The sequence below is a fragment of the Ixodes scapularis genome, unplaced genomic scaffold, assembly GCF_016920785.2.
Source record: "Ixodes scapularis isolate PalLabHiFi unplaced genomic scaffold, ASM1692078v2 PGA_scaffold5__190_contigs__length_132052651, whole genome shotgun sequence".
In the NCBI taxonomy this organism is placed as follows: domain Eukaryota; kingdom Metazoa; phylum Arthropoda; class Arachnida; order Ixodida; family Ixodidae; genus Ixodes; species Ixodes scapularis.
The window spans coordinates 12,230,492-12,248,793 of record NW_024609880.1 but is presented as its reverse complement, the minus strand read 5'-3'; the positions used below and the strand labels follow the sequence as shown (position 1 = coordinate 12,248,793).

General features: G+C 43.6%; 1 long non-coding RNA gene and 1 pseudogene across 1 annotated transcript; both read left to right on the top strand.

Moving 5' to 3' along the window:
• Positions 1-6,459: 6,459 nt before the first annotated feature.
• On the top strand, positions 6,460-7,048 carry LOC120843744 (annotated as a pseudogene).
• Positions 7,049-15,142: 8,094 nt separating this feature from the next.
• On the top strand, positions 15,143-17,648 carry LOC120843745. The gene is made up of 3 exons (XR_005716250.1): positions 15,143-15,173; positions 16,055-16,139; positions 17,624-17,648. It is a non-coding gene; the product is annotated as an uncharacterized LOC120843745 (long non-coding RNA).
• Positions 17,649-18,302: the final 654 nt, after the last annotated feature.

The window sequence follows — 18,302 nt, the reverse complement described above, 5'->3', positions numbered from 1 at the left end:
GCCCAACGCAAGATCCGGCTAGGTGCGCGCGCGCGTATGTATGGGTGTGTGTGCGTGTTTCAAGAAGCGAGACGCAACGGGCAGTGACTCATGGCTATCGGGACATGCTTTGGAGAAGGCGCCCCCCCCCCCCCCCTTTTTGGACGTGACAATCTGCTGGCCTCCTCCCCCTCACCACGAGCAAGAGGAGGACCACGTTGCCCAAGCAAACGGAAACAGGCGAGGGACATTCCAGCAGAGCCTACGACTGAAAAGATTTCAAGCTCTCCCCTCCTTTTCTGCGGGAGAAATGGGTCACCCCGGAGGGGAACAAAAAGGAAGGAAGAAAAAGGATTGGGAAGGAAGAACGGGGCCAGGGGCTGGGCGTACGGGACGATGCGGAGACCAGGAGGCAGATTTTTCCTCGGACGGGACGGCCTGGAGGCAGCGAGACATCGACGGACAGAGGGGATATTGAAGAAAGGCTGATTTCCAACGCCGTGGGAACTCGACGTGGCTTCTCCGAGACCACCAGATCTGCGAGTGCTTGCCAAGCTCCCCCCGCAAACATCAATCACCGAACTTTGAGTCAGCCACGAGTCTTTATCGCGGAAAGACTCTTCCATGAACTTCATGAAATGCTGCAGTCGATTTTTTTTTAAAATCTCGTGATAGAATGGATATTTGTTCTTCGTCGTTATCCGCGTGCTGTTACGTCGATATTTAAAAAATTGCGTGGTAATATTCTATAACAAGTTTGTGAATATTAAAAGCGTGTTGTTGGTGCTTATGTGTTTATTTATACTAATGTTACCTTAATGCCTTTACCGCGTTTATACTAGAATCTTAACTGTATTAAGCTAATAGTATTATTGTATACAAAATAAGTTATATTTTGTTTTAACGCAGTTTGAGCCCATAGGGAGAAGTAAATTAGTTGACTAAATTGTAACTTTAGTACCCCTGCCACACGGAAAAGTTAATATATTTTCATTAAATGATCTGGGATTTAATCAGTTTGCGGTCTTGAGTGATTATACAAGCGTCGAAAGCTGATTTGTGAACCCTATAATGTCATTCGATCGAAATCACATTATTATTGCCATGTGGCCAGGGTATAATGCAAGAATTCAGTGACTGCACGCGATAACAGTCACTTACATGATTCTAAATGACACTTGTCTAGCCGTGTCCGCGTTGACTGCGTCTACCTGATTCTTAACTGTGATTTGTTTTGCTGTGTCCAATCACTGCGTGTCTCGCCATTTTGCCGAAGTATTTCTGTATAAAACATGCATTCCTACTGCAATAATTGCATGACTCAATGTTTTCGACTTAAAACATTCCGATTTTTCTGTAGACGTCTTGTACGCATACCTCGTGCCATTTCGTACTGATTATTTAGCGGTGTAATGTTTTGCCCGTGTAATAAAATGTTCTCTAGATCCGTTTGTATGTGCGGCATTCATTTTAGCGAACAAGACACGCGTATGCGACTGAAAGCGCGTTACGACGGTCGATCCACGCGCGTTGCCTTCGCTTCGACGCGCGCCCCCAATGGCCTTCCGTTGCGACGTCACGAGAAGAGCGCTACGGCCTTCTTTCTAGGAGGTGTTGGTTAGTGTGCCGTTGGGCTGATGCTTGAATGTGCCGCGTATATGTGCGCTCAATGTATATGTTCAGCTGATGCTTGTGGTATGCATAATGTATCTACATGTGTGTGTAATAAAGGTGCCAAAAAAGCTCGAAGCGTAATGGTAGCGTGAGAAAATAAAGACATTTTTGTAGCACATAAATTGTGCGGTATCTATAGTCTGTTGCAACTCGAGACGGTGGGGCGAGGGTAAGACGGGCCGGGGAAGAGGAAGCAGACGGAACGCTAAAGAGAGAAGGAGGTTTCCCCCTCTCTTCTCCACCGTTCCGTCTGCTTCCTTCTCCCCGGCCCGTCTTACCCTCGCCCTACCATCTTGAGTCGACGCTCCAAGTACTCTGTAGATATACGTGCGATATGTGGCGGGTGCTCATACTGGATTTACATACGGGATGCCCGGGGGATACTCAGTCGACCCTCTAAGTGCTTTGTGGATACACGGGTGATATCTGGTGGGTACCCGGACGACAATGACGGCACTCGATTGACACGCGATGCCCGGCGGATGCAGAGCCGACGCTGGCAGTACTCCAGTGATATTGTGCTGGTACGGCCCCGCTTTTGAAACGATATTGTTTGGAAATCGAGTGGATGGGAAGAAGCGCATATTCGGAGTATTTGCCAACAATATTGTGTAGATGATCGCCTAATATTCTTGTGCCACTTGGGCGAATTTCAGTATAGACGGCAATTAAAATTACCAATAAACGGAAAAAATGCGAAACGACAACGGTATTTAGATATTAATCGATACATTTACGCGTTTCTTCGCCCGATTTAAAAATTGCAGACAAAAAGAGCGCAACAAGCCCTGCCCACAATGACGCTTGGAACAGTGACGAAGTCGTTTCAGTCACGTTGCCACCAGTGTCGTCGGCGCACCCACCAAAGACACGCTACTGAGCTACTGCAAAACCTTTAAGGTTCGAAAGCCCTTCATTTTTGCGAATTTTGAGTATTGAAAAATTCGCGAAATTTAATGGCACGCGAAAATTTCGACCTTTAATCGTTTCAATGCAGGCGTCTGGAATTCGCGAACTTTAGTGGCCGCGATTATGTCTTCTAGCTGCGACCGATCTGAGAAAACTATTGGCCGAGAGGATAAAGGGTTTTACATTAGCAGATTATAATTGAAACAACGACGTCATTCTTCCAAGCGTCGTCGTTGAAAGGGCAGGCGACACTTTTTTTCGGCGCAATTTTTAAATCGGGCGGTAAAAACGCCAAATATTGATCGATTAATATATAAAAAAAACGTTAGCCTTTTGAAGTTTTTTTTAATTGGCATGGCCTCTAATTGTAATGACCGCCAATACAGCACTTCTCCCATGTTCTCTAAGCCCACAATTATAATGTTAATGAAGATAATTTCGCTCATTAGTCTACTTACCGTGAATATTATCCCCTCATCTAATGTATGGTGAAGAGACAACTCGTCGTACCCTTACCCCTTACCTATGAAATTATGTTCGAACAAAAAGCAAACACCCTGTATATCTAGCACCATTGTATCTTGACATGTCCACAATTTTTTCCCAACCCCCCAAAAAATGTTTCGTGTATTTATTCCGAGGTGATCAAAACGTTTTATACCCGGCATAACCCCCCCCCCCCCCCCCCCCAAAAAAAAAAAAAAAAAAAATTTGAGGGCACGAGGCCGTTTTTGTTATGCAGACACCATTTAAAGAACTCTCGCTGCTAACTGTGATGGACCCTACTGGATATTTTGTACATCAAATCCAATATATAGACCGATCTCACCAAGCGTTCGCATGCGTGACGCCGCCATAACTGTAGTTCGTAGGAGGCAGACGCCAGTTCACGCGACAGCTCATGCCGCCTCGTGCTCTGCTCGCGCAGACCTCCAGCAGGGTTGTCGCGCGTGCAGAAAGACTACAGCTCCCACGATGCATCTCGGCAGCGGTGGCGAACTCAAACTAGCTGGTGAGATCGGTCTATTCTCACAGAACGCGATTCTTACCACGCTCCTATGCATGCTCCCACTCGTCACGAGGAGGAGCTCGAGGCTGTCAATTCATGCCTCATCCAAACACTCTTCTCGCTGACACGCGCCACAAGCCTTACAATGAATGACGTACGACTGATCACTGCCTGAATGGATTAAGGACAACACACCGCGCATTATTTTTTGCCGACTGCGCATACATATAAATTACACGCGGACGCTGCCAACACTGCTCGCGAGTCTTCGTGTGTTACATAATCTGGAAAAAAAAAAAAAAAAAGAACCTGGCCGAAAGCGATCGCCGATATTTCGAATTCCAGCGTTTGCGTCGAATGTTTCGCGCAAGCTATGTCCTGCAAAGAAGAGGCAGAGATGGTTGAAACACTTAAAAAAATGCATCAAAGCCCATATACATATTGCCTTGACAAAAACATATATAATTACAAATGCCATTACATTTTTTTAAAGAAGTGTTTTAACTTCAAGATACTAACACAACGAAAGTATTTGGTTCTCTTCAAATACTTTTACACATACCTTTTTCCCCACAGTCTGCCAGCTTAGGCTTAAATTTATCACCGGCTAAAAACAAGAGCTTGTCCTAACAAAGAATTGAGTCTATATATACCAAGAATTAAGCGCCAAAAGAAAGTTGTAACAATAAGAAATTAAATTGGTTTTAATAACGAGCGGGTACGCCAGGAAACACGATGTACTCAGTACAAACTTAATTTGAAAGGCTCACTTCAACTAATACCTCATTCTCGAACATCTCGTTAATGCGACATAAAAAATTAAATCAGCTAACGAAAAATAAATAATTTTAGCTTTACTCTGCTCTTGTTTTTTGTTATGCTTATTATGATCAAACGCAGCAAGTCTCGTGCTGTTCAAATATGACTGCCATTGCGAAAAGTACATAATATCGCATTGAAATGCGGTACTCGAAATTGTATTTGACTAGTATTTGAAATACTAAATTTTCAGTATTTACATACAATACTCAGATATGTTGGTCAAGATCTAATTAAGTAGGAAATAGAAAATACTGCAAATATTTTAATTACGTGTTTCATATAGCTGTGTATTGAATGCTGCTTCACCCTGGCCGAAGCTAGAAACCAAGCACAGAATGGAACGGTCTGGTGTCGCCATCTCTGAACCGACGCACCATCTATTTTGTAAAGGGGTTTAACTTTTGGCGGGAGGCTGTGCACTTCACTTTAAAGGGTCCGTGCAACGCTACTGGGTGGAAATGAGAGCGGTTTATATCGGCACAGCGAAAGAGCTTGTTTCTACACTTGCACAGGAGAACAATATCACAAGGGATCTATAGAGCCTGCTCTTTGCGACGGTAGCGTTTAACAGGTAGCGTTTAACGACACTAAAACGGTTTTTGCTTCAATTTCTAAAGCGGCCTTAGAATCTATGACAAAAAGTTATCAATGTGACTTGAGAATAATAAATTACAGCGAAACGTACATACACACACACACACACAATATATATATATATATATATATATATATATATATATATATATATATATATATATATATATATATATATATATATAAGTGCGACAACACTAAGGTGGCATAATGAAAATATAGAGGAGGTTACACAACAAAACGTTCGTTGTGTGTGGTTATGTCGAGAGTTATAAGTTGCAACACGCACATAAATAAGCTGAGCTCTGAGCTATCCCAAGACTTTGGATGAATTTATAAGATAAGAAATCTCATACCCTAATGGCTAAAAACAAATATATATTACGCATTACTTGCGTCCAAACTGCGGTTTTGAATTTTAGACTCGGGCACGACATCGGCAACCAAATATAATAGATTGATCATCTTAGAAAAACAAATTCTACGACTATTTGAAAATTATAAAGGTAAGCCTCGGGATCTCCTAACTGAGCCTCTATTCAGCAAATATGGCCTACTTAAAGTAAACCAAATTTATTATTTTAAATTGTTCCAGATAATACACACAAATAAATTCTATGTGATTCCGCCAGAAAACACAACCTATCATACACTTCGACATAGAATCAGACAACCTCCAAACAATCGTACGAATTATGGAAGACAAACGAGAAACTGTCAAGTCTCCAAAATTCTGAATGATACAGCAGATCTAATACATTTTAACTGCAATAAACTCCAATTAAAAAAAAAAAGACTAAAGACACTGCTGGTGGGCAGTGATATTGTGTTCTGATATGTGTGTATTTTATACTTTTTAAATCATGTCCATATATCCATTTTTGATATGTTAAAAATGTTCCTGATTAATTTAATTTGATCATTATTTGTTGAAAAAACATCCTGTGATAATTGATTGACCTGGTTTTTTGTTCGTTTCTGAGTTGTATAGGATTTTATAGCTTATTTTTTCTCTAACTCTCGTGTTCAAAAATCTATGTACCCTCCACTGCTATGTTAGAACTGTAAAGGGGACAGAGACCTCGTCAGGCCTCATGCCTTTAGCCTTTTCCCGGTCAATTTGGGAAAGGAGAAATAAAGAAAGAAAAGAAAATGCGTGGTGTCAAACGCCCAAGGGGACACTTCATGACATCGTGGCAGATATGCAACTACAACGGGAAGTCGAGAAGAAAATCCGTATCGCCCACAGATGCTTTGTTGAAAATACGAAGTCTGTTAAAAAAGTATCAGGCCTTATTTATTAATTTTTTTGCGAACACTTTCTGGATATTAAACAAACGCGGTTGCATCAGCCGACCTCGAACCTTCGTACGCATGCTTGAATTTTTTTCCCGCGTACCGAAAGCGTAGGTCGCAGCTTTTGAGTGAGGTAGTGTGTGGTGCTCTCGTCGGTTTGTTTAGTTGCAAGGGAAATGGCGGAGAGACTGGACCAGCGCTACTGCATCATATTTTGCCAGAAACTGGGCGACAGCCAAGTCGAAAGCATATGGAAGATTCAGAGGGCTTTCGGCAACGATGCTATGCGCAGCACAGAGATTAAAGAGTGGTACAACCGGTTCAAAGACGGCCGCACATCGGTGGACAGCGAGCCACGCACCGGTCGGCCATCAACATGCCGAAATGGCCAGGTCATTGCCGAAGTGAACGCTGTGGTGATGGGGGACCGTCGCGTGACCGTCCGATAAATTGCGGAAGAGGTGAGCATCAGCACTTTTGCTGCAGATTCCATTATGACCGAAGATTTGGCCATGAAGAGAGTTGCGGCGAAATTCGTGCCGAAGCTGTTCACGGTAGAGCAAAAGCAACTTCTTGTAGAAGTCTCACAGGACATGCTGGATTCCACAATCAGTGACCCCAACTTCATGAACACCATAATCGGTGGTGACGATTCATGGCTGTACGGGTGCGACCCGGAAACCAAATCCCATTCGTCAGAGTGGAAGCGTTCCACGTCATCAAGACCGAAGGAGGCCCGCCAAGTGCTCAGCAACGTCAAAGTGATGCTGACTTCTTTCTTTGACTCCCACGGTGTGGTACACCACGAGTACGCACCACAGGGTCAAAAATCCCCAAACAGTACTGGAGTGATGTCCTCCGTCGCCTACGTGATGCTGTGCGGCGCAAGAGACCGGAGTTGTGGTCAACAGGAAATTGGCGCATCCATCACGACACTGCTCCAGCACATTCCTCGCACTTGATTCAGAATTTCTTGGCAAAAAAACAGACTTCTGTAGTTCAACAGGCTCCTTACTCTCCTGATATGGCCCCCTGCGACTTTTGACTGTTTCCCAAAACAAAGGCGCCATTGAAAGGAACGCGATTTCAGACAAGAGATGACATTATGGTTGCAACGACAGTTGAACTAAACTCCATTCCGAATGAGTTGTTCTCGAAATACTTCCAACAATGCCAGTTTTGTTTTTTCGGCCGAATGTCGGATACTTTTCTAACAGACCTCGTATTGCCAGGAAAGTGGGTAAGGAACCGAAGATTTTCTAGACGTACATAAACTCACAGCGAAAACGGTCCAAGTGCCCTTCTCTTCTCATCAATGATGACTAGGTCTCCTCTCCATCTCTTCTCGCTAAAGCGATCAGCCACCACTACTCATCGGTGTGGGCAGCTGGTTCAGCCCCACCCTACGCCTTGCCCGGGCCAGCAGATAACGCTGATCCATCTATCGCACCCACACCTCCGAGACTGTTCACTCTGCGCAAATCTGGTGAAGACGGTTAAGAAGCTGTTTCCATATAAGTCCGTTCCAAGGTCCCGCGGTCCTGATGGTATCCACAATTTGATCTTTATATCCATGCGCAGCTCCCTTCATAGGTCATTTTTTCTGCTCTATGTTCAAAAATATTGTAGACCTGTGAGTGAACCCTGACGCATGAAATATTGCACATATCGCACATGTTCGCAAGGGCCCTGGTGCCCGTGTAGACCCGGTGTCGTCCTATCGGCCCCAACGCTTCCACCTCCATCATCTGTCGAAACTTCGAGTGAATTTTGAACACCAAGGTTCACGCCCACCTTGAGGAGCATGGGCTCTTGACTTCGGCCCAGGACTATTTTTGCCTCAATCGCAGCTGTCAGGCTGCTCTGGGAGCACTTGTACACACAGTCAGCGCCCTACTCGAGCAACGTACTCCTAGCGATCTCGTCCAGCTTGATCTGTCTCGTGCCTTTGACCGCCTGTCACACTCTGCACTATGTAGTAGCGTTCCCTTACAAAAAAAAGTTGCGCAGTCAATTGAAATCTTTGCGACTTCTTAACGATCCTTGCGACTTTCTTACCTACCCACTTTCTAACAACGTATTTGTATACATTGTGTATACACCTTTTTTAGACACGGTTCTATACACTGCAGTGGTTAATATTTTTATCGAAATTGGATTCATTATTATCGCCCGCCTTGTATATACGTTTTATCAATTGTATGTTTCAGTCTTTGTATAGACTTTGTTGAGGTGAACGTTTGCGCACTGCGGTTGTTACAATGTGTATCAAAATTGAATTCATTTTTATCGCTCGCTTTTTATGTACTTTTGATCAATGGTAGTGTTCAGACTTTGTATGGCCTTTGTTGAGACGAAAGCCTATACACTGCAGTTTTTCCAATATGTGTCAAATTTTGATTAATAGCTTATTAGTCATTCTACTATACTTTTTATCAACATCAGTGGTCTATGAAGCTAGATAACGTCACTATATCTGTAAAGTACGTAGTGTAAAGAAGTTAGCTCATTTACACTTTCTATGGACACGGAAATTATAAATACACATTGGGTAGTCCGATGCTGTTTTTAGTCAAATGAACACATATTTCACAAGATGGAGGGTTACATTGAGATCACATAGAAAGACATGTACAAATTACTCAAAAAAGGTAGTTAAGTTAAGTTACTGAGTATCGACGTTAAAAGTAATTGGAGTAGAGTAGAAATTACGCATTTGTAATAGTAATTGAGTAAACTACTAACTACTGTAAAAAGTAGCGAGTTACTTTGAAGTTACTTTCGAAGTTACTTTTTTATGTTTTTGTGGTAGCAAAATGAACAGCAGTTTTGATCAATGAAAAACCCTGCCAGCCTAAAATAAATACAGTCTATTTATGGCTTGCGTTTTCGCCAAAATAGTTTATTCGCTCGCAGAAGCAATTGACTTTCAAAGTTCTTGATAGGAGAGTTTTCTCCTTTTCCTTCTAAGGACCTCCCCAGCCAAGCTAAATAGACGTTCCACCGACGGGCTGGATGGAACGGCATGTTGAATTTGAGAAACCGGCTGCGCAGGGCCGGGTAAGCGAGTGTCGGCATCTTAGGTGTCTATCACTAAGCACGTGAGGTTTGCCTCGGGTAGATTGTCTTTTATAACAAACTTTCCTGATTTTTTTCTTTTTTCTTCGTGAAGTTGAGATTGTTATGACTGGTCCCTTTTTATTCCGACGTCGTTCTGAGTGTACGCTGAGCGAGTGCACCAGACCTTCAAGGGTTCAAGTCTCGCGCCACGGCGATGAGATCATCCGAACGACTGCGCCTCCCGTTGTAGTGCTAGTGCTACGCTACTGAAAATAAAATTGTTTTGGTTTAACAGAAGATGAAAAGAAGTATACTTCGCCGCTGACGCCGGGTCCAACAAAATGATTTCCCAAGGGTAACTCGCAATCCTCGCCGGCGACTACAATATTCTGATGCGCCTCACCATAGCCTCCACGCCTGACAAGTAAATCGTTTTAACAAAGAGGAGGTGTCCCAGGCATGGATGGTCGGAAGGACGCGAAGGATTACATGAACAAGCATCGTCGCTCGTATACAGTTGCAGCTGGAAGCGGGAACGTGCTCCCATGAACGGATTATCCGTGCCAGGGTTTGTGCGCGGGGAGTCCGGTTTTGCAAAGACGTATGCGCTGACGACAAGGCGACCATAGGAACAGGCGCCCAGCTGCGAGGTCATTCCAGTGGAGCCTCACGTGGAACCTACCGCTTGAGTCAGAACTCCGCTAAAGACAGACAACACGAAAACAACCCTCGGAGTGTCCCCGTCTTTCACGGTTGCAGCTGGAAACGCGGCGCCTGCGTGCATTACCGGATTAGGTCAATACCCGACCAAGGCTTGTTAAGCATCTCTTCCTGCGTTCGTGCGTGCCGGTGTTATATTTTGGCTGCTCGTCGCCACCTTGGCCCAAGGACGCCTTCCCGAACAAGGGGGCCCCTTGTTCGGGAATGCCACTTTATCTGCCGGCGTCTTATTCATTTCTGCGCTCAAACGTTCGTGATGGGCAAAATTAGAACTATATAATTTCGAAAGTAGTTAGTAATTTGAATAGAAGTTACCTGAAGAAAGTAGTTAAATTAAACTACTAATTACCCAAATCAAGTTGTAATTGAAAGTTACCAAGTTACTCGAAAAAGTAGCTAAACTACAGTAGTTTAAGTAGAGTAGTTGAACTACGTCCAAGTCTGCATGATAGAACCACTTTACGGTGTAAAGAGATAGGGATGCAAAGCCTGCTTTGGACAAAACCATGTCGGACGCAGTTATTAGTGTGCAATTATTCTATTTTTTTTTTTTTGCCATTACACTTTTTTATTTTAACATTTTGAGATAACTGTCTTTTCCGTGTTCCGAGATATTCGCCTCCGAATTTTCTACCTAATTTGACTTTTTTCCCCACTAAATCGGGCAAACTTTTGCTTCATTGGCCGTATAAAAGTGCGAAATTCGGGGTTCAATATCGCGGAACACACGCTGGTTACGCGAATCATACAAAATGAAATTCCTGGCACTCGACCGCCTTAAAGTTTGTAATATAAACATATATAGTAATTACAGTAATTTAAACGTTAAATACCGAATTTTAGTTGATTATTATGATAATAGTGATGGTTATACCCCCATCTAATATCCGTCGAGCTATATAAAAGGCCGTGAAAACCGCATTCATCTTACTTTTCCCCCCTCTATTTAAAAATGGGGCGTAGCTAATAAAAAAACACTGTGTTTTGACGTTAAACAGAGACTCCCAGATTCAGGACGAACGCAACCGTGGCGGAAAAGCGAGTTCCTCCAGACAGCGGTTTCTATCGCGCTGTAGCAGTCCGTGTCAGTCAAACCGGTTTCAACCCCCGCATACAGTGACATCGGTTGCCCCTGGCAGTGGGGGTCCTCCTCTCCCTCGGAGAAGCAGAGGGCAAAAGGACAAAGAGGATACGGCGAGAAGCACAGAACGGAATGGAAAACGAATCTGTGCACACGCCATTTTGACTATTGAACGAAAGTTGTTCGCAATAGAAATAATATAAGTGTTGTTCTTGTACTCAACGGAGCGCCTCATCTGCCAGCAAGAGACAACAGATGCAAGAGAAAAGTTGGTGCTGGAAACCCGGGATTACAGCACTGCGAACACTTGGAACGCCGAAAGAAAAGTGAGTGATTCTTCCTTTTACCAGAACGACAGCACAGAAGTTCACAAGAAAAAGCGCAAGGCGATTCGGTCACAATTGACGCGGCTAGTGAACGACGTTGAGGCGTTCCTACAGTCCGCGCAACCTAACAGCGAAGACCTAGAGCTACTTATCGAACGAGTGGTCCTGGAGCAAGTTCAACTTAAATGGGCACTGACAGGTCAAAATCATATGTTTTTTTATTATCTGAAACGGTTAAAAACCCTGTTTACACATTATCCTCAGAATTTGAAGCCTGGGGACTCAGTATTTGTGAAGTAAAAAAACAAAATCCAAAAGCCAAATTTGAAGTTCTCGCGCTCTACGGGCCAGAGGAGTGACGTCAAAAATTGAGGCGACCTGTGACTCGAGTTTTTCTCCTGCCTCCAAAACCGCCCCAAGCGGAAGTGGCGTTGCCCGCGGGATCCGCGCATCACGCATCCTCCTTCTCCCTTCTCCGTGCGTGTCGTCTTTCGCTGCAAGCAGACGACGCTGTACTTTCCAGTTCGAAGTTTCAGGGATTTCAAATTCTTTGAGATCCCAAATTGTTTGAAACTTTGTGAGGTTGAACGGGACGCGTAGTGGACTCGTGTCGGCGACGTGAGGGACCATGTCGCGCCGGTGCTGCGTGAAAGGATGCCCCGGCGGAATCGCAACCGAAAGCACGCTGCTGCACAGGTTTCCAAAGTGTGCGCCAGAGAAGGCGGCCTGGCTAGCTGCAATTCATGAACGACTACTCGAAGGCTTTGGATCTAAGTCCTTTATTTGTTCCCGACACTTTGTCGACGAAGATTACGAGGTCAGTCCAAGCGTATCTAGAGCGTTGGGGGTTAAAATGGTACCTCGGTTGAGGCGTAGTGTTGTACCGACGAACTTCCCGCAGCAGGTCACACCACGCCAAGCAAAGCGTCCAAGACTAGAGGTAAGTCTACCAAATATATCTCACTAAATGCAACTTGGACTTCACCAGAATCTCGATGAACGCCAGCCGACACTGGTGCGCGGCATGAATTAATATCTGCCTGCTCTTTGCTCGCCACTCGAACGTCGGCTCGTCCCAGCCGCTGGGACGGGCCAACAAATTTGCACCTCGTTAACGGAGCACACTACGTAGACGTTTAAATTTGTAACTAAAGCCGGAAGGTTGGGTATATTTATTTGCCTCAATTATATCCCGTTTTTTAACATCCTTACATATTAGTTTTAGAAAAAAGCCATGAAAGCTACACTCATGCGGTTTGCGCGAGTGAGTTATACGCCCAGGGGGACATTATGTGGGTGGCTAATTGTTGCGATAAGTCGGCTAATTAATTAAAATTCACTAATTAACTTTTTTATTAGTGAGAATATACATATGGTTCCAATTAGAAACTTGCTGAGCGTCGTCCTAAACCCCCAAAATCAGTAATTTTTAGAAAGACTGAGCGCGGGAGAAGAGCAGTATTGCGTTGAAGTTACCACTCGTTGAGCAGACAATATGTTTTGAATAAATTTCAAAAAACATATTTTGTGATAACAAACGGGTCGATGACGTGCTTATGACTACGGGGGGGGGGGGGGGAAGGGGGGGGGGGAAGGAAGGAAGAGGAGGAGGGGGGAGTATTTATTCATTAACATGTGTAAGTATTCATACTGCACTGAAGCCAATTAGCAGAAAATACCATTTTGTTGACCAAGGCGTTTGGGTACATGTTTGACCGCTAAAAGGTGATGTAAAAAAAAAAGAGATAAAAAAGGTCACTTTTTTTAAATTTTTTTTAATGATGTAGTTTTAAATCATTGCATTGGATAAAATTCAGTGATGGAATTTCGAATTTAATGCAAAATACAACGCAATTTCAAGTTAACCAAAAGTGCTACCATTCGATACTACACAAATATAGTGTTGAGTAAGCTGTGGGTATGATGCATCATGAGCTCTGAGGCCTCGAATATATCATGAGAATATCTGAATTTTGATATTTGTCACTTTATTTTGGGTATGTGTAAAAAAACTGCCGTATAAATGCAAAAATAGGTAGTGGATACCATACAGAAAACAAAAGGAATGCCAGATTTTTCAGGTGTTTGTAATTTATGCTGACAAAAAACTATCTACCTTGTCCATGGTAAACGCCACACTAACACGAAATAAAATAACTTCAACATTTTGGGTGCAGATTTTGTGAACCATACTATATGCTTTGTGGATTATGAAAGGTCACTTGCGACACGCGATGTACAAAGTGCATCGCAAAGATGTACTGGACAACTGTTGTATAGTACCCAAAGTGCACAGAATGATAATTTCATTACATTAGGAATCTCCGGGTGACAACGCTGCTCCAGGACTAGCTACTCCCGACCAGTCAGCAAGCTTGGCAGCTGGGCCAACTCATGTGAGTTCACACCAAATCACCATGACACCTTATACTTGTCACAAAGCAGCAAGAAAAATTATTAAAAATTAAAAGCCGTACTCCGAGATAAACTGAAATTACTTAGAACAGAATGTGTAGGTTAGACTGGTGACAGGCGATAGGTTCATTCCCAGTGTAGGAGCCAGAAAAAGAGGGGATGTCATCCAGAGACTTCATAGGATTCAAGGGGGGGGGCGACAGGCGGCCCCCCCCCCCCCCCCCCGCCCCTTCCCCCTTCTCCGAGGGCAATTTCACATGAGTGGACCCCCCGATGACATGAAGGAATGGGAAAATAGTCTTCTAACAAATTCACCCCCCCCCCCCCCCCCCCCGAAACGGAGTCCTGGATCCGTCCCTGGTCTTTTCTCCATCGTTATGCGATGGGTCAACACCACACGTGCACATGCCTGAACAGGACACACGCCACCAGCAAACACAGGGAAAACGGGACCGCAGCCCAAAGAAGAAAACAAATAAAAATTCCAAAAGAGTGCACCCACGAGCAGAGCCATGGGGGTGCTCCCCTCCCCACTACTCGGCAAAATTCCGCTTATGTACCACCCAAAAAATCACTTTTCCAGAGAAAAACCTTGGCGGAAGCTAACAATTCATAAAGGTACAAACAGATGTCAGGGTTATCACCCACATGACAGAGCAGTTCTCACATTCAATTGTCCCCGATGACAACCCACAAGACTGAAGAGCGACAGATATAATTTTTGTGGTTCCTAACCAGACTGAAAAATTCACACCTCTTTCCCACACAAAACACAGTACCTCGTCGCATTGGGGTGGGGCGGAAAGGTGTGCTAAAGATTAAAAGATTGAACCAACGGCTGCGGACAGTGCGCTCAGTGCAAAGAAATAAAAAATAAATGTCACCTAAACTCGTGACAATTGGGGACCATAAATTATCTTGTGCATGACCTATCAATTTAGAGAACCACAAGCACTGTTTCTAATGAGCACGATGTTGCACATCGAGTAATGAATTTTTCTGTGTTCGTCTAAATTAGGTGTAATGCAGCTAATTTCCTTTTCTTAGTGAGTAAGCCATATATCTTGAGGAGCCTGGAGGTGCAACTCCAACAACTTATAGCTGATTTTCCCCTACCTCCTCTCTTTAATTTGTAGAGGAATAAAGAATTTTAAGCTGAAATAAAAAAAAATCGAAATTTTTTATGTCGCGCCGTCTGGATTCTAAACATTGAGATATTTCATACTTCCAGGAATGTCGGGGCGAGGAGATACCTTCTCCAAATACTACTTCAAAGGATATCCACTTGGTAACTTGTGCCTCCACATTCAACACCTGCTGTCTTCCACTACAAGACGGAAGAATGATGAGGTTATTTAAATAGCATCATCATCTGTTCCAGAGGTGCGCTAACTGTTTAGGACTGCGACCCCAAAACCTGGGCCAAACACGCTTATTAAAGAGCACAGCCTGGTTTCGTTGACTTTACCCTCGGCTGTACCAGCCACTTTACTTAGGGGACCGTTATTTCTGTGCTAGCTTTATGCATAGTCATTTTTTTTTTCAGGAACTCTCCAAGGCCGCGTGACCTCGTACAATAGCCCGCGACTGTTTGAGGGGTCACAACACACACTTTCCACGTCTCTGATCTGTATAACGGATGCTGCAAAAGAAGCTCCCTCTTGAAAAGCGGGCAAAATGCATGGGCCAGGCAAGGGACATAGTTTTAAAGTAGCTTACCAGACTATGGAACTTTCCAAAGATTATTTCAATACATGTTGAAAAAATAAAGAAACAGACAAGCATTTTCATTTAAAAGCAGCAGCTGACACCAAAAGAGTGAAGACATGTGTTCATACACTTGCCCATTGCATTCCTTTCTTCATTCTTTTTGAGTGACACTACTCATAACTATGTGTAGTCATTGCTGTTTGCAAATATCGACTTTACTTGTGCAAGTAACATACTCGCATAATTAATTTACCCGCCATGTAATCATAAAGAAAGTTCCTTTTATTATTCCTGCAAAGATTTTCTAATGAAAAATATGATTGCAATCAAGTGGTTACTACAAGAACATGACTGAAGAGCTGCCAATATAAACATTGTTTTGTCCTGCAGTAAAAACATTGCTTTCTGTGGAAACTTTGTGTGCTTGAGCAAAAGCTTTTTTTTTATTTTTGCATTTAGGTTGTTGTGGTGCCACGCACTGAGCTCCCTACAAGCAAGCCACCACTGGATTCCACAGCCAGAAGACAAATGGGAACTGTAAGAGGTAAGCCCGAGTGTCTTTCTGTTTGAACGTAAACAAATTTAACAGAAGCCCCTCTGGTAGGGTTAAAGCCAGGAAAATTAAGAAGTCACCAACAAAAGACCAAGTTCCACGGTCCCAACATTTCAAAAATCGAATTGACTTCTTCAGGTGTGACTATATACAAATGTGAATGATTGCTTTCATAATTTGATTACTTCAAACATTACTAACTTTCTGGCACACCTATACTCTATCGAGCCAGCCATTCAGTTCACTGCGGAATGTGAAAAGGACGACACCTTGCTGTTTCTGAATGTATTTCTAAAGCGACAAAGAGAATATCTGAGGTTTACACCATACACCTTTTCATCTTAGCAGTTCCCTGACTGGCGCATAGTGTACTGCCGCCATTAAGTGGCTTCACTTCGGTCGGTTTTGGTTTTAGCGTACTCGTGGCTATTGTTCTGTGCTTTATTATATACATTTAATTTTATAATATAAATATCATGTAGCAAAAGAACAATCAAACAGTGTCATAGCTGCATTGAGAACTCCTACCCTTTTGCTTTTTGGTACACGTGGCCGTGTGCTTCCTTCAACGTTGACAGCCATGAACTGCCACAGCATTAGCAACAATGTTTTCGTGCTTTAGCCATTTATGCAAAAGTTCCCTGTACAAGAAACCAAATTACCAAAACCATGCAGTTCTTCGGACGAATAAAAAAATAAGAGTACGGAAAACCTAAAAGCTTCCGCTATCACACACGTGTATGCTTATAACCGCCGGCATCCATTGAAACTTTTTTTCAGTTTGTTTAAAGGCCCGAAAGATTGTGAACTCGCTGTAATTGTATCGTTTAAAGATTTAATAGCACCAGATAAAAGGCCGAGATAACCATCCACTATTTAGTGTCTCTGCGAGTTTCTCTTTTGATTATCAAAACTGCTTTCGTCTGCCTGGATGGCACAGCGCAAACATTTAAGATTTTCCTGTGTCTTTTTTTCTGTCACCTTCATTTCGAACACGAGGCAAGCGAGCCACAATCACTGAGCAGACGTTGCCTTCATACCAGTGAACTATACTTAGCCCTCGTGCTGGTCTTACCGTCAGCTTTCGATTCGACGACGTCAGAGCTAGCGCTAATCTCAGCATCCCGGCACACATATGCAGTGCGCCGTGGCTGGATGTAAAGAGTGCGCCGTGGCTAGATGTAAAGACAACTCTAGATATTGTTAAGATGATGATGTCCACTACTTGGAAAGCAGACATAAGCATGTAAAAAAGAATGCCACCACAGTAGAAAAAAAAAAAACCTGCTGCTCCTCGCATGTAAGTAGCCTCCCCCCTCAAAAAAAAAAACAAAAAAAGACAAGTCGGTTTTGAAACATAGGGACCCTGAATCTTTAAGGCTTTGTTGGCGAGTGTTTTTATTTTTTTTATCTTTGTGTTTATGAGTATGCAAATTTTCTAAGAGCAACTCACCCCAAAAAATTTCTCATTCCAGCGACACAGACTGACATGCTGACAGAGCTCAAGGTTTTAGTCAGCCGTGGCACTCAGACTGATTACATGCGGAGATCTTCGCCTGCCGGACTGGAGATCTGTCCATTTGACTTTGTACCAACATCACCTGTTCCATTTATCGATCCGGCATATCAGGTTCAGCCCGCAGAAGAACCGCAGCCTCAAGTGGAACCTGAGCCAGCCACACTGGCAGGGATTGACTGGTTGTTCTGTGGAACGGAACAAGACATGGAGGTAGAGCTGCCTTTAGAGATGGAACTGCCCTCAGAGCTAGATGGAGACGACTTCCCCACTGAAGGAGATTGCTGCTTTGAAGCCGACCCTGCCTTTGAGGATGGCCTCCCTTCAGAAGTAGACCCGCCCTCTGAAAGTTACCTTTTCTCCGAAGCCGACCCCCCTTCTGAAGCAGAGCCATACGTACGATGCCGCAGATCACACATACTACCCCTCGAACGAAGACAAGATTAACAGGTTCGCCTTGCTTGATATACTGCAATGAAGCTCTAAATAATTTATTTTAAGTTATGTAATTTGCAAATTTTATCATAACTGTTTGGTTTACTTCACACACTGTCTCAGTTATGGTGCTAATTGCTTTGGAATGGCACTTCCTGTGTTTCACAATCTGACCACCAAGCTGCACTAGTTTGCACAGCACA